This window comes from Prionailurus viverrinus, chromosome A2, assembly GCF_022837055.1.
Source record: "Prionailurus viverrinus isolate Anna chromosome A2, UM_Priviv_1.0, whole genome shotgun sequence".
NCBI classification, from domain to species: Eukaryota; Metazoa; Chordata; class Mammalia; order Carnivora; family Felidae; genus Prionailurus; species Prionailurus viverrinus.
The window spans coordinates 59,793,225-59,808,351 of record NC_062562.1 but is presented as its reverse complement, the minus strand read 5'-3'; the positions used below and the strand labels follow the sequence as shown (position 1 = coordinate 59,808,351).

The 15,127-nt window shown below is 47.0% G+C and overlaps 1 long non-coding RNA gene across 1 annotated transcript; it reads left to right on the top strand.

Annotated features, from left to right (window-relative positions):
* Nucleotides 1–1,148: 1,148 nt before the first annotated feature.
* LOC125159618 (uncharacterized) lies at nucleotides 1,149–11,936 on the top strand. The gene is made up of 6 exons (XR_007149848.1): nucleotides 1,149–1,159; nucleotides 5,502–5,509; nucleotides 6,426–6,431; nucleotides 9,501–9,505; nucleotides 10,054–10,064; nucleotides 11,374–11,936. It is a non-coding gene; the product is annotated as an uncharacterized LOC125159618 (long non-coding RNA).
* Nucleotides 11,937–15,127: the final 3,191 nt, after the last annotated feature.

Sequence of the window (15,127 nt, the reverse complement as noted above, 5' to 3'; positions counted from 1 at the left end):
CCTTTTGTTTAAAGCAATTCGAGTTAAATTTTATGTACCTTGCAACCAAAATAGTCTTAACGGACACACAGCAATGACCACTCTCACTTCATATATTCTGTAGAAATTAAAACTGTACAAACTGTCAATGTAATAATATACAGGTTTAAATGACTTAGCATATATTAAGGAAGGCTTGTTTTTAATCTCTCTGATAGGATTTACTTTCTACAAAGAATATTTTATCTTATAATTAGCCATGTTCTCCCATATGAAAAGGAAAACTGAGAAGCACCTGGGTCGCTGAGTTGGTTAAGTGTCAGACCCTTGGTTTAGACTCCGATCATGATCTCGCAGGTTCATAGGTTTGAGTCCTGCATCAGCTCAGCTCTGACAGTGCAGCCCTGCTAAGGATTAGCTCTCCTTCTCTCCCTCTCTCCCTCTCTCGCTCTCCCAAAATAATTAAACTTAAAAAAAAAAGGAAGGCTGAGATAGATAAATTTTTCAAGAGCTTATTTGATGACACTTCTAATGGAATTGCAAGGCAAACCAAGAATAGTTGGAAGCATTCCACCCACAGAAGCTAGGGGCCAGGTTTTTATAGAGGAGAAAAAGAAGCAATTATTTGACTGGTTATAGCTTAAGCAGTTGTCTGATTTGGGAAAGCCTAGGTGGCTGTTAGTGACTGGCTGTCCTCAGGGTTCATTTTCTTGGATTCAAATGCACGGACTCTGGCTTAGTGTTTGGTTTGGTTAATGAGGCCTTAGAGCGACCCCTGTCTAGTGGCCTCCTTCTTTAAATATTTTCACACCAGCATATATTCTCCATAGGTTTAAGTTTAAATATAAAATTTCTGGTTGGTATGGGCCTCCACAAAAATAACACATTTGGCAATACAGGAACAAAATGTGACCAGGTAATTCACACAAAGCTTTCTTTTATACAGTTGGCAAGGAAGAAGAATCTGAGAAATTGAAGCAAGTGCAATCTAGGGTGAGACTAATACTCCTACATGTAGTTAGCTATAAGGTTTCTGTTTTATTTTTATTAATAGTCAAATTGTTGGAGAAGAAGAAAAATTCAAACGTTCTTGTCCTCATTTTAAAGTACAATATTTTAGGGGCACGAGGGTGGCTCAGCCAGTTAAGCTTCCCACTTCAGCTCAGGTCATGGTCTCGTGGTTTGTGAGTTCAAGCCCCACATCTGGCTGTCTGTTGTTACTACAGAGCCTGCTTCAGATCCTCTGTCCCTCTCTCTCTCTTTCTGCCCCTTCCCGGTTTGTTCTTTTTTTTTTTTTTTCCTTTCTCTCTTTCTCTCAAGAATAAATAAACAGTAATACATACATACATAAATTTAAAAAGTATATAATATTTTAAAGAAAATTCCTTTTGCAAATATGACCTTCTAACAGAGCTATCTATATGCTTGGAAAAAAAAAAGCATTTAACTATCCCTTCACTCCAAGAAATTCCTCAAAATCCATCTCATATACAGACCTATTCCATGACATTTAGTTCACATAACAATTCCACATGCTCCTAAACTTGGTGTCTGCCTTTCTTGTAACAGTAAATACATTATACCAATGGGAAAAAAAAGGAGGTAAAAAAGAATGTCTTAAATTCATCACTGTATGCTTAGAGCTGGCTTTTATATGTATAGGTAATACATCTTAATTTTTTGACATTCAATCTTCAGGGGGTACTAAGAAAATATCATTTTTCATGCACTTCAGATATATTATTTCTAGAATTCACAACTATCCTGCAGATATCACCCCCATTTTACAGATGAGGAAACTATAGATCAGAAAATGGAGTCCATAGTTCTCATCTAATAGGTTACAGGAACAGATTTTAAACAAAGATCTGAATTCCAGTTCTTTCCACATTACCTTGCTAACATATGCTTACCTTAGAATGACGTTTCCTGTAGGACAAGAATTTCATCATGGCTATTATTGCTTCATTATATAGAATGTTGCAATATAAAGAGAAAGCCAAATAATGAATCTGGATAATGTTAAAATAAGCCCCAAACAGGGGTGCCTGGTTGGCTCAGTTGGTTAAGTGTCTGACTTTGGCTCAGGTCATGGTCCCCTGGTTCTCGGGTTCATGCCCCGCAGAGATATGCACTGGTGGTGTGGAGCCTCCTTGGGATTCTCTCTCCCTCTCTGCTCTTTCCCCACATGTGTGCTATCTCAAGATAAATAAACTTAAAATAAGCCCCAAACATGTATAATCTTACACTTATTTGCAGATCTCGAGCAAGTTGCTTAACTTCTCTGTGCCAAAACTGCTTCAAACGGTAGTGATAATACCTTAGAAATTAGTTATGATGCTGACATACATTAAAATATATAAAGCTCTTAGCACAATATCTGGAACATAGTAAACACTCCAGAAATGTTAGCTATTGCTACTGAGATGAAAACTCACTAGATGGACATGTTTTAAACCAGGTGACTCCAGTCAGCAATAGCTGGACATCTAATCCGAAAACAGTCAATCCTACACTGGCTTGAAATCTATGATATGATCCGGTGAAAATATGATGCATGTCTACTAGTTTCTCTCCCTTGGGAATCTGAATTAAGAAACAAGGACTAAGCCCATTCATCGTAATTCAGAATTTATATGGTTTGGCTCCTACCTTCATCAATTTTTCTCTCATCAATGTAACCAACAATGCTAAGACTGTTGCTGAATCTAGTCTTTCAGTCTTCATTTTTATATCATTTGGCAGCATTCCATATGTTCAAGACCATTCTCCTCATTCTCTTTGGAAAGCACTGAAAAATTGCAGCTATTCAACACTTAATCCCAAGCCTCTAATCTCCACACCCCACTGTCCCTCTATGCAATTTCATCCACACTTTTGACTTCACTAATTATCTTCATGTTAGCTCAGACTTGTCTTACACATTCAACTGCCTTGTCCATCTCTCACTTCTCTGGATGGCTCAACGATAAATGATACCTCCGACACCATATGTCCCAAACCAAACTCATGATCTTCCCTCTCAAACATAGCCAAGATCCCTTCCAGTGCTCCTTACCTCCATAGTGGCCCCAACAAGTAACCAGATCACGAATTAGAAAATTAGAAGCATGCCCGGATACCTCTTTTTCCTTTATCCCCATCTTTTACTAAATCCTATTAATTTTATCTCTTAAATATTTCTCAATTCCTTCTCTCCATCTCCACTGCTACCTTTTAACAGGTATACCTACATCCATTCTAATATCTTGTGTACTTTCCATACTGTAACCAGTTATATTTTTTTATGATTCTAATCATGTCATGTTCCTGCTGAAGAGTCCACAATGGCTTCCTACTATTCTTAAGATATTTGGTGAAAATACATATCATAGTAGTCAAGACCTGCAAGATATGTTTCAGCTTCTTTCCCTCTCCTGTTGCCCTACATGCAGCCATATTTGTCTTTTTTTCAGCTCCTTAAACATAATAGATTATATTTCCTGCTACCTTAGGATCTTTGCACATGGTTTCGCTCTGCCTGGACTACTCCTCGTCCTTCTCTTCACTTAATTAATCCTTATTATATCTCATCTCATAATACTTCCTCACAGAAAGTTTCTTGAACAACTAGACTTTATCAGATCATTTAGTTATTTATTCAACAAATATTTAATAAAAACCTACTATACACCATGTATAGCTCTAAACATATGGGATTGAGAAACACAAAAAACCCTTCCCTTCATGAAGCCTACATTCTAGTGGAAGCAAACAGGCAATAACCAACAAAATAATGCATAGAATGTATAATATATGTAAAGCCAGTAAGTCTGGGGACTGGGGGTAAGGGGGAAGAAAGAAAAAAAAAAGGGTAAGAAAATCACAAGCAGAGAGTTTCCAGTGCCTGAGTTGGTATCTGACATAGAGTTGGCCCTCAATAAATATTTGTTGAGCAGATGAATGAATAAAGGAAGGAGCATGTTCAAGTTATGAGAAAGTGTACAGTGTAAAAGACTAGAGGAACTACTTGATGGATGAAACAAAGAGAAACCAGGCAGGTCTTGAGAGATAACAGTCTCTTGAACCATTCATTCTCAATGGCTTCATTCAGCTCCAGTTCCAGTCATTATATGGTCTTAGTATAACCATATTTAGTATCCATACCCTTCCTTCCCCAGTGCCAAGGGCTGGATAATTCAAGTGGATCACTCTTGAAACCAAAATACCTAATCAGGACACGGATACAAGATTGTGTATACCACTTCCATCACTCACCACCACACATATCCCTAAAGCCACTTCTTTACTACACACACACACACACACACACACACACAGATATCACTTGTGTTGAAGCTTCAGTTCTCCAGTCCACAGCCCCTTTCAGGTACAAACTCCCTCCCATATACACAAGACTGTGAAAGCCCTTGCTCTTTTCCCTGACCCTGTGAGACACTTAGGTCACTACTCTCCAAATCCAGTCAAACCCACAACTGGGGGCCCCTCAGGAAAAGGAACCTGGGTCTCTCCTTCCCAGCAGTCTCCTGCACCTTAAAGACTATCTTCTACCCACACGTAGATGGACATGAACTCCTTTGTGATTCTGAATGACCTTCAAGATCACTGATCCCATATATACTCAAACTCAGGCTCCAGCATCAGATGGCAAGGTTCTGAAGGACTGGGGCTCTGAGTGCCCCCTCAAGCCTCTTGTCTTTATCAGAACCCACAGAAGGATTTGTATACTTTCTGGGTGGCCTGGGCGGAAACTAAGGCACTGTACTTCCCCAAAACACAAATATTCAGTGTATACCCCCTTTCCATGGCACTGCCTGATATTACAGTAACACTCGCCTCACAGATAACTGCCTCCTCACAATTAGAGACTCTATCAAACCATGTCCCTTTAGGGAGCCCTCCCATGTTCCCACAAGTCTGTGTACCCTGCTCCATGACTAAGCCCACTCCTATGATCAGCCCCATCACAAGCGCCCCTCAGGATTGGAGTCCTGTATCTTCCCTGGAGTCCCAGCACTTTCTGGGCTCATGCTCACTCAGGAGTGGGCACACTCGCACATACATCCCTGCGCCTTCTCTGGGACTCCGAGGTCCCTTCCCACCATTCAGAGTTGTATGACTTCCCTTGACCCCTGACCCCGAGGTCCCAGCCCCACCACACAAACACACAGGGACGCCTCCTCAGGAGTAGGGCCATGCCCAAGTCCCCTCTCCCCTCAGACCCAGGACTGCCCAGCTGCTTCAGCGCTTCCCCCTGAACGACCGCCTCCACAGATCTGCCTCAGGTGCCCTCTGGCTCTGCTCCACCATGTTTTGTTGTCCCTCCACATCTAAGCCCACGCAAAAGTCACGGGGCAGTGGGGAGTGGGCAATAGGATCCTCGGGGTGACATACCTTCCTCAGGAAGACTGGGAACAATGTAGAGGGCCTGGCGGGGAGGTGGTAGGTGGGCTGGGAGGGAGCAGTCGCCTGAGGCCCCGCCCCCCCATGGCCCCAGTCCTCTTGGGCCCAGGTGCCCACAGGGCTAGGAGTCCCCAGCACTTCTCATTTTGCTCCTGAACATTCGAGTCCTGGCAACTGAGCATGCTCAGCCACCTCTGGGGACCCATTGTGCTGGGATGGCGCTCTGCTGCACTGAGGGGTTCTTCCTGCCCACCCCAGACATGTAAGGACTGGCTTTACTGTGGTTGAAGCTCAATTTGGGACTTGAGACAGATTTCCTGATTTCCCAACACATCTCCTCCTGGCCTGCCTGGTTCTGGTCGAGGTGCTGGGTAACCTATTTCTTCAACTGAAATGCACCGAGGAATCAATAGTTCTGTGCCCACCGATACCAAACTCGAAGAGGCCCAAAGAGTTCTGGCTCCTTGCCCCTCTACAACTGTACCAGCCCTAACCCTAGACTTTACTGCTGTATTTCTCAGTATACTTAGGATGTATTTTCCCATCTCCCCCTGGTGAATCGACACTATCTTCTAAGACCAAGCTAAACATTACACTTTTCTGAGCTGCTTTATCCTCCCACAGTCACCTGTGTGTCCCTGGCCTGATGCTGACAATGCTTTATGCATTATTTACTTCTCTCTTCCTCACTTAAGGGTGGGGTGAGCTCTCTGATGCCTGGGGTCTGACACTTCATCTAGGTATACTCCATACCACAGCATAGTGCTTGACACAAGGTAAGTGCTTCATAAAAGTAAATGTTTGTGGAAGGAAAAATGAATCCTAAGTTCACTCCTGCACATCCTACCAGTTTTGTTGAGCACTTAGTTTTTTAACAACTACCATTCTAGGCCCCTTCTCTTCAAAGGTCTCACAGAGAAAGGAAGAGATTATGGCTTTATATACCTCATAGAGACACCACCTCCAGCCTGGACTTCAACTTATTCTAGGATGTTAGCCCACCAGAGAGTGGACACTCCATACATTTCTTTACTGAACAAAAGGATGTAGTCACAGAAACAAAAAGAGAGAGATGGAGAGAAAATGGCTTTGGTAGAGGTTAACTAGTGCTTGAAGTGCTACCGAATCACAGAGAGAACTCTCAATTAGAGGTGGCAGGAGTAAAACAACGAAAATCCTAAAGAGGAGTGGATACCCTAGCTGAGTCTTGAAGAATGAATAGCTGTCAGCCAGGCAAAGGAAAGGAAGACTGTGCCAGGCAGAGGGAGCAGCATGAGCAAGGCAGAGTGTAGGGAACAGCAGTGATACTCAAAGAAGTCCAGGAGGCTAGAGCACAAAACTCCCAGGGCAAAACATTATCTCTAAAGAAACTCCTGTATAGCTAAGTAATGTCTTCAGTTGGGTTCCCCAAAAGCAAAATCTGAGGCCAGGACTTGGTTGCTGGTAATTTGTTTGGGAAGTAAGCTCCAGAAACAGATGGGAGGGAGACAGAATGAAAGAGGGGAAAGTGGAAAAGCCAAGCAAAGTGTGATATTGAGCTGATAGCTTTACTAGATAATTGGGCTTGAGCTTACTGGAGACCCTCTGAAAACCATGTAGAAGGTGCCTCAGCTTTGCACCACCAAATAGCAAGGAAACTGGGTCATTTACCTCTTAATTTTCATCCCCATTATGTGAGGGTTATCTCAATCCCCCAGCTGGAACTCATTAACATTTCCTGATTATGCTTGCCCAGGGCTAAGCATTCTACTAGGATTTGAAAGAAAGCCTTGAGGCAGAAAAGCAGATGGACCAGAAAGCATTTGAGCTAGTAACAGGCTTAGAGCTACACTGAAATCAGGAATAAGGTTTTGAAAGGGCGGGCCTAAGCCAGCTGACTCCATCTTGTTCTGTGTCCTTCACCTTGACCACGCCTCCTCCCCTTGAGTAACCTCCTGCTCGCCTGCCTAACAGGACTCCGACCCTTCCCCAGCCAATCGGCTGAGGCCACAGCCATTACCTCACCAACTGCCCCTAGGCCCCAATAAAACCTTTGTGCTTCTGAAACTCGCTCTCTCTCCCTGGTGTATCTCACCACTGCGTAGGTGCAGGTAGGGGATTGAGCTCGAGCTAGCTCGAATAAAGGCTCTTTTGCTTTTACATCGGACTTGGCTCCCTAGCGGTCTTTGGGGATCACGAATTCTGGGCATAACATTTGGGGGCTCGTCCAGGATCCCCAAGACCCCCGAGGGACTCCCGACCCGGAGAGCCTGACTGGCCACGGTTAGTGTCTGTTCGTTCCGTCTTTTCTGTGTGAGCTCATTTCTGAAATTCTGGTAGTGCCCGACGCGGTCTAAGTGGACGCACTGGAGGACCACGGGCCGGGAGTTTCAGAAGACGTTCCGATCCTCCCTTTTGGAGGGACGTGGAATCCCCTCATCGGTTTTGGAGGGACGTGGAACCCCCTCAAAGGTCTGAGATAGCTTTCAGTTTTGCTTCCATGGAGTTGGAAGACTTTTTAGGGGCCCTGTTTGTTTTTGTGTTTCTCTGTTTTGTTCTGTGGACTTACTGGATGGATGTTATGGGACAGACTCAGACTACTCCTCTAAGTATTATGATTAATCACTTTAAGGATGTGAGGGGAAGAGCTAACAACCTCAGCGTGGAAGTCCGAAAGGGTCGATGGCAGGTTTTTTGTTGTAGCGAGTGGCCAACTTTCAATGTCGGATGGCCACCAGAGGGGACCTTCGACCTCCCTACCATCCACCGAGTCAGGAGTATCATCTCTCAGCCTAAGATGGGCCATCTTGATCAGCTCCTTTACATTATCACTTGGCGGGACCTTGTAGAAGACCCAGCCTCTTGGCTTAAGCCTTTCCTAGCCCCACTCCCTCCAGAGCCAAAACCCATTCTTGCCTTGCAGGGGACAAAGAAGAAGAAAAGTCTTACCCAGCCTTCAGCACCCCTCTACCCTGTCCTACAAGGGGGGACTGAAGAAGAATTAATTTTTCCTCCCCCGTATAACCCCTCTAGGATGCCGGAAGAACACCATCCTCCCTGTCCGGGGGAGGCAGATGCTGTTCCGAGAGCGGGAGGCAGAAACGCTCCGGTGGGAAGCCGACCCTTTACCAGACAAAGGGCTCAGAGGGAGCAATCCGCCTCCGCCGCCGACTCCACTGTTCTGCCCCTGTGAGCCACTGGACCCCCAGACGCGGAGGGGAATCAGCCCCATCACTATTGGCCTTTTGCCATTAGTGACCTCTACAATTAGAAAGCTCAGAATCCTAAGTTTTCCGAGAAACCGGCAGGGCTTATTGATTTATTAGACTCTGTTCTTTTTACCCATCAGCCCACGTGGGACGATTGCCAGAAGCTTTTGCATGTCCTGTTCATGACTGAAGAAAGAGAAAGAATCCTCAATGGGGCCCGAAAACTAGTTCCAGGAGCAGACGGGAATCCCACCACCAACCAGGCTCAGATAGATGCCTCCTTCCCCTTAACTCGGCCCCAGTGGGATTTCAACATGGCACAAGGTAAGGAGAGGCTCCGGGTCTACCGCCAGACTCTAATGGGGGGTGTCTCCGAATGGCTGCTAGAAAGCCAACCAATTTGGCCAAGGTAGGAAATGTACAACAGGGAAAAGATGAATCTCCGGCTGCCTTTTTAGAACGGAGCATGAAGGCATTCCGTACCTATACCCCCAGGGATCCAGAGGCTCCGGAAAGGAAGGCAGCTGTTATCATGGCCTTTGTAAACCAATGGGCCATAGACATTAGGAGAAAATTACAGAAAATAGATAGACCAGGAGAAAAAAGTCTGCAACTTACTGGTGGTAGCCGAAAAGGTATATAATAACCGGGAGCCTCCTGAGGACAAGCAGGCTCGCGCCATGGCGGCTGTCAGCAGTAAGCAGACTCGAGACCTGGACAGAATACTACTAGCTACCACTGCTGACTTCCCCGAGGAACGAGACCGCCATCTCTGGCAGCTGGCAGACGACGCAAGAAAAGGTAAAGGAACCACAAAGGGGGGGAAGCAGAGGCTGCAGAAAGATCAGTGTGCATACTGCAAGGAGATAGGGCATTGGGCCCGGGATTGTCCAAAAAGGGCCAGCGGGAAGGGAAGCAAGACTGATCGAGTAAAAGTCCTAGAGCTAGATGAACTAAGTGATTAGGGGAGTCAGGGTTCGGACCCTCTCACCGAACCCAGGGTAACTCTTAAAGTGGAGGGGACCCCTGTGGACTTCCTTGTCGACATCGGAGCACAACATTCGGTCCTCCACACCCCACAAGGAAAACTAGCCAGCAAGAAGTCCTGGGTACAAGGGGCAACTGGTATGAGCCAGTATTCATGGACTACCCGAAGAACGGTAGATTTGGGGACGGGACGGGTATCCCACTCCTTTATGGTAATACCAGAATGCCCCTACCCGCTGTTAGGATGGGACTTACTGACCAAGATTGGAGCTCAGATAACTTTCACACAAGGGGGGCCTCAGGTCACCGATGGCAAGGGCCACCCCATCCAGGTCCTGACCATGAAACTGGATGAATACCACCTCCACCAGGAGGCGCTCCCAAGAGAGGATAATATAGACAGATGGCTACGAGAATTCCCCTCGGTTTGGGCAGAGACCGGGGGGGATAGGACTAGCCGCTCACAGGACCCCGGTCCTGGTAGAGCTCAAGCCAGGAGAGAGTCCGGTAAGGATCAAACAATACCCCATGTCTCAGGAGGCCCGGAAGGGGATCCAGCCACACATCCGGAGACTACAAAGCCTAGGGGTACTAGTTCCTTGCCAGTCTCCCTGGAACACCCCCCTACTGCCGGTCAAAAGGCCTCACACAAATGACTACCGACTGGTACAAGACCTCCGGGAAGTAAATAAGAGGGTCACGGACATACACGCAACTGTTCCCAGCCCATATACTCTCTTGAGCTCCTTGGCGCCCTCCAGGGTCTGGTATACTGTACTGGATTTAAAGGACGCCTTCTTCAGTCTGCTGCTGGCACCCCAGAGCCAACCCTTGTTTGCCTTCGAGTGGCATGATCCGGAGGAGGGCTACAGTGGGCAACTCACCTGGACATGGCTACCTCAGGGATTCAAAAATTCACCCACCATCTTCGACGAGGCACTACACGAGGACCTGGGTGAGTACAGAAGGGAGCACCCTGGCCTCACCCTCCTACAGTACGTAGATGACATCCTGATTGCTGCCGACATGGCCAAAGGCTGTGAGCGAGGGACCCAGGACCTGCTGGCTACCCTGGGGGCCCTAGGGTACCGGGCATCCACGAAGAAGGCTCAGATATGCAGGGAGAGGGTAAGTTACCTGGGATATATCCTGGAGGGCGGACAGCGGTGGTTATCAGATGCCAGAAAAGAAACTGTCCTAAAGATCCCTACTCCCACCTCCTGAAGAGAAGCAAGGGAATTCTTAGGATCAGCCGGCTACTGCTGCCTCTGGGTTCCAGGTTTTGCTGAGATTGCCAGGCCCCTATATGAAGCTACTAAAGAGGAGAAAACATTTAAATGGGCTGAAAAAGAAGAAACTGCCTTTAATCAGTTAAAAAAGGCCCTCCTAAGTGCCCCAGCCCTGGGCCTACCAGACATTACGAAGCCCTTCCACCTCTTTGTAGACGAACATAAGGGAATAGCAAAAGGGGTTCTAACTTAGGCCCCTGGAACCGCCCAGTGGCTTACCTGTCCAAGAAACTACACCCAGTGGCTGCCGGCTGGCCGCCATGCCTAAGAATTATTGCGGCGACAGCACTCCTAGTCAAGGACGCAGACAAACTGACCCTAGGACGGGAGATCTGGATCACGACCCCACACGCCATTGAAGGGGTCCTGAAACAGCCTCCTGATAGACGGATGAGCAACACACATATGACTCATTACCAGAGCCTCCTACTCAACCCTCCACGAGTGCGGTTCCACCCCAGTGCAGCCCTCAATCCTGCAACCCTGCTGCCCGACCCTGACCTAGGTGCTCCACTATGTGACTGCAGGAATCCTGGAACAAGTACATGGATTCCAGACGGACCTGACCAACTGGCCCCTCCCCGATGCCGAGGCTACTTGGTTCACTGATGACAGCAGCTTTGTGCGAGACGGACACAGGTATGCAGGTGCAGTGGTGGTCACCGAAACGGACACTGTATGGGTGGAGGCTCTACCCTCCGGAACGTCAGCCCAGCGAGCAGAGCTCATAGCCCTCACCAAGGCGCTGATGCTGGGAGCTAGAAAATGGCTTAACAACTACCAGACTTGGGAGACCCAGTTTTACCAGCCCAGCCCAAATACTCCCAGGAGGAGTTACAGTGGATCAAGAAACTCCCCATGGCCCAGGAGATAAAGGGATGGTGGTATACACCTAACAAGGAGCTTGTGCTGCCAGACCGGCTCGGAGTCTCAATATTAGAGCATGTGCATCGGTCTACTCACCTGGGGGCCTGAAAATTAAAAGACTTAATCCGACATGCCAGAATCAAGATTCACCAACAGGACACCAAAATAGAGCAAGTTGTATCTGCCTGCAAGACCTGCCAACTCACCAATGCGAGAGCCACATCAAATAAAAAAGGAACCAGGCTCAGAGGCACCAGACCGGGAGCACAATGGGAAGCCGACTTCACTGAAGTCAAACCAGGAAAGTATGGTTATAAATACCTTTTAGTATTTACAGACACCTTCTCTGGCTGGGTGGAGACATACCCAACCAAGCATGAAACGGCTCAGACAGTGGCTAAGAAGCTACTAGAAGACATCTTACCCAGGTATGGTTTTCCTGCCATGGTAGGATCAGACAATGGACCAGCTTTTATCTCGCAGGCAACACAGGCAGTAGCCAAGGCGGTGGGGGCAAACTGGAAATTACATTGTGCTTATAGGCCCCAGAGCTCAGGACAAGTAGAAAGAATGAATAGAACCCTAAAAGAAACCCTTACCAAATTAACCATGGAGACTGGCGGGGACTGGGTGACTCTCCTACCATATGCCCTTTACCGGGTTAGAAACACTCCTTACACTCTGGGTTTTACTCCCTACGAGATCATGTTTGGCAGGCCACCCCCTGTTATTCCCAACCTTCGAGCTGAACTTTTTACTGAGTTTAAAGATCAAGAACTTTTTCTTTCCTTGAGAGGGCTCCAGAAGGCGCATGAGGACATTTGGCTGCGCCTCCGTGCCATCTACGGGGCCGGCCCAACCCTGACACCTCACCAGTACAGGCCAGGAGACTGGGTCTACGTTAAGAGGCACCACCGAGAGACCCTCGAGCCGCACTGGAAGGGACCCTACATCGTGGTGCTGACAACACCCACCGCTCTCAAAGTAGAAGGCATTGCGACCTGGGTCCATCACACCCACGTTCGGCCAGCGGACCCCTCCTCGATCTGGAAGGACTTCGTCACGTGATGAGCCATCAATCGGGACCAACACAACCCACTCAAGCTCAAGCTACAGCGCATTCAACCCACCTAATATTGGTAACTCTGTTAACTCTGCTTGTCATTGCTCATGCTGCTGGGAGTCCCCACGCCCCCCAAAACATCACCTGGCAGATCACAGACACCAGCTCGGGGACAATACTTAATCAGACCTCCCAGAGCCAACCCAGGGACACTTGGTTCCCAGAACTTTGTGTAAACCTGCAAACTCTGTTCCCCTTGTCACCATAAATGCAGCTGGTCCCATGATTGGGTCCGTAAGCTACATGACAAGGGGGGAATGAAAGGGCGGGCCTACGCCAGCCAACTCCATCTTGTTCTGTGTCCTTCACCTTGACCACGCCTCCTCCCCTTGAGTAACCTCCTGCTCGCCTGCCTAACAGGACTCCGACCCTTCCCCAGCCAATCGGCTGAGGCCACAGCCATTACCTCACCAACTGCCCCTAGGCCCCAATAAAACCTTTGTGCTTTTGAAACTCGCTCTTTCTCCCCGGTATCTCACCGCTGCGTAGGTGCAGGTAGGGGATTGAGCTCGAGCTAGCTCGAATAAAGGCTCTTTTGCTTTTACATTGGACTCGGCTCCCTGGCGGTCTTTGGGGATCACGAATTCTGGGCATAACAGTTTGGGCACCAGAAGAACCTCTACAAAAAGTTACATGAAAAAACTCATCAGAAATAGCCCTCCATAGCTGAGTAGTTTAAAAATTCACAAGCCTTGTCACTACAACTATCAAGATGAATATACACAAGCTTTTACACATCAATCCTAATGATTGGTAAAGGCTGTGGGGGCTATAGGAATTTCAGTGTGGGAGGGGTCACTGAAGGCTGAAGAGGACAAAGGAGCTTCATGAAGTATAACAAAATGGAAAAAAAGGCCTTTGAGAACCAAGGTTCTACTCAATCTCTTGGGCAAATCACTTAAAGAGACATTGAGCCTCAGATTCCTTTTCCAACAAACCCAAACAACAGTGCTGCCTACCACAAAGAGTGCAGTAAGTCACAAATGAGACAGGCTAAAATGCATTTTATAACTATAATTATGGTAAATAAAGAACCTGGCATGTTTTCGAACAATTAACATAAACATACCTTGATTCCATTCCTGAGTAGGCTCTGTGCAGATGCTAGTGTTGAACTTAAAAAATAAAAATGACAGGGGTGCCGAGGGGCTCAGTGGGTTAAGCCTCTGACTTCAGCTCAGGTCATGATCTGGAGCCCTGCTTCCCTTAGAGCTCTGTGCTGACAGCTCAGAGTCTGGATCCTGCTTCAGATTCTGCGTCTCCCTCTCTCTGTCCCCCCACCCCCACCCCGTTCATTCTCTCTCTTTCTCTCTCTCCCTCTCACACACACACACTCACAAATAAACATTAAACATTTTTCTGAAAAAACAGATACAACTGCCAGCTGTTTTACCAATAAAAACAGGTTTCTCTGGGAATAGAGAATTGCAACCTGAGACAAGCAAACTGTGGCAAAACCACAGACAAGGCCTCCTGGAAAGGAGAGAGATGCTCTCTCATAGAGAAAAGGGGGAAAGTTGGAAATGCTGTTATAAAGTCCATTGGACGAAACTAGGAGTTTAAAGTATACCAGATTTTCATTGAGTGTGTTGTGACAGGTTTTCATTGAGTGTGTTGTGACTGTTTCTCATTTTTCCTCACTTCCAGTAGGTCTGTAGGAAACAAGGAGTACTCAACTTGACAGCTCCCTCTGCCCTCTGCCCTCTGCTCACCTCCTGACTCCTTTCTAAATGAGGTTTCCTTTTATTACTTTTCACACCGAAGATAAAGAAAGAAATGAATATACCGCTGTCCGTGGTTTCTAGAAGCTCGCAATCCAAAAAAGAAAGGAGAATTAATCCATAATTATAACCTAGCATGATCGATGTTCTGATTAGAGCAACCATGGGAGGCTGTGGGAGCCCAGAGGGAGGCATACAACCCAGCCTGGGGTAGAGAGGATAGGCTAAGGGATGTTTAGGGGAAACTTCCTGGAGGAGAGTGTTTGATCTAACTCTTCAAGGGCAGGTAGGAATAAGCTTGGCAAAGAAAGCAGTGGGACAAGGGGAAAAGGTGATTGGGGCAATGGGAACAGCATGGACAAAGCAAAGGATAGTGTGTCTGGGGTGGACAGCAAGGACAGGAGTGGCTGCATCAATAGGTAAGTACAGATCCTGGAGAACTCAAATAGCAGGGGACCTGATCCTGAAAATGATAGAAACCCATTGAGGAATTTTTAAGCAGGTCAGGGACCTGGTCAGTTCCTCTGGTCGCTGTGTAGAGAGTAGATTTGAGACAGAAAAAAAAAAAAA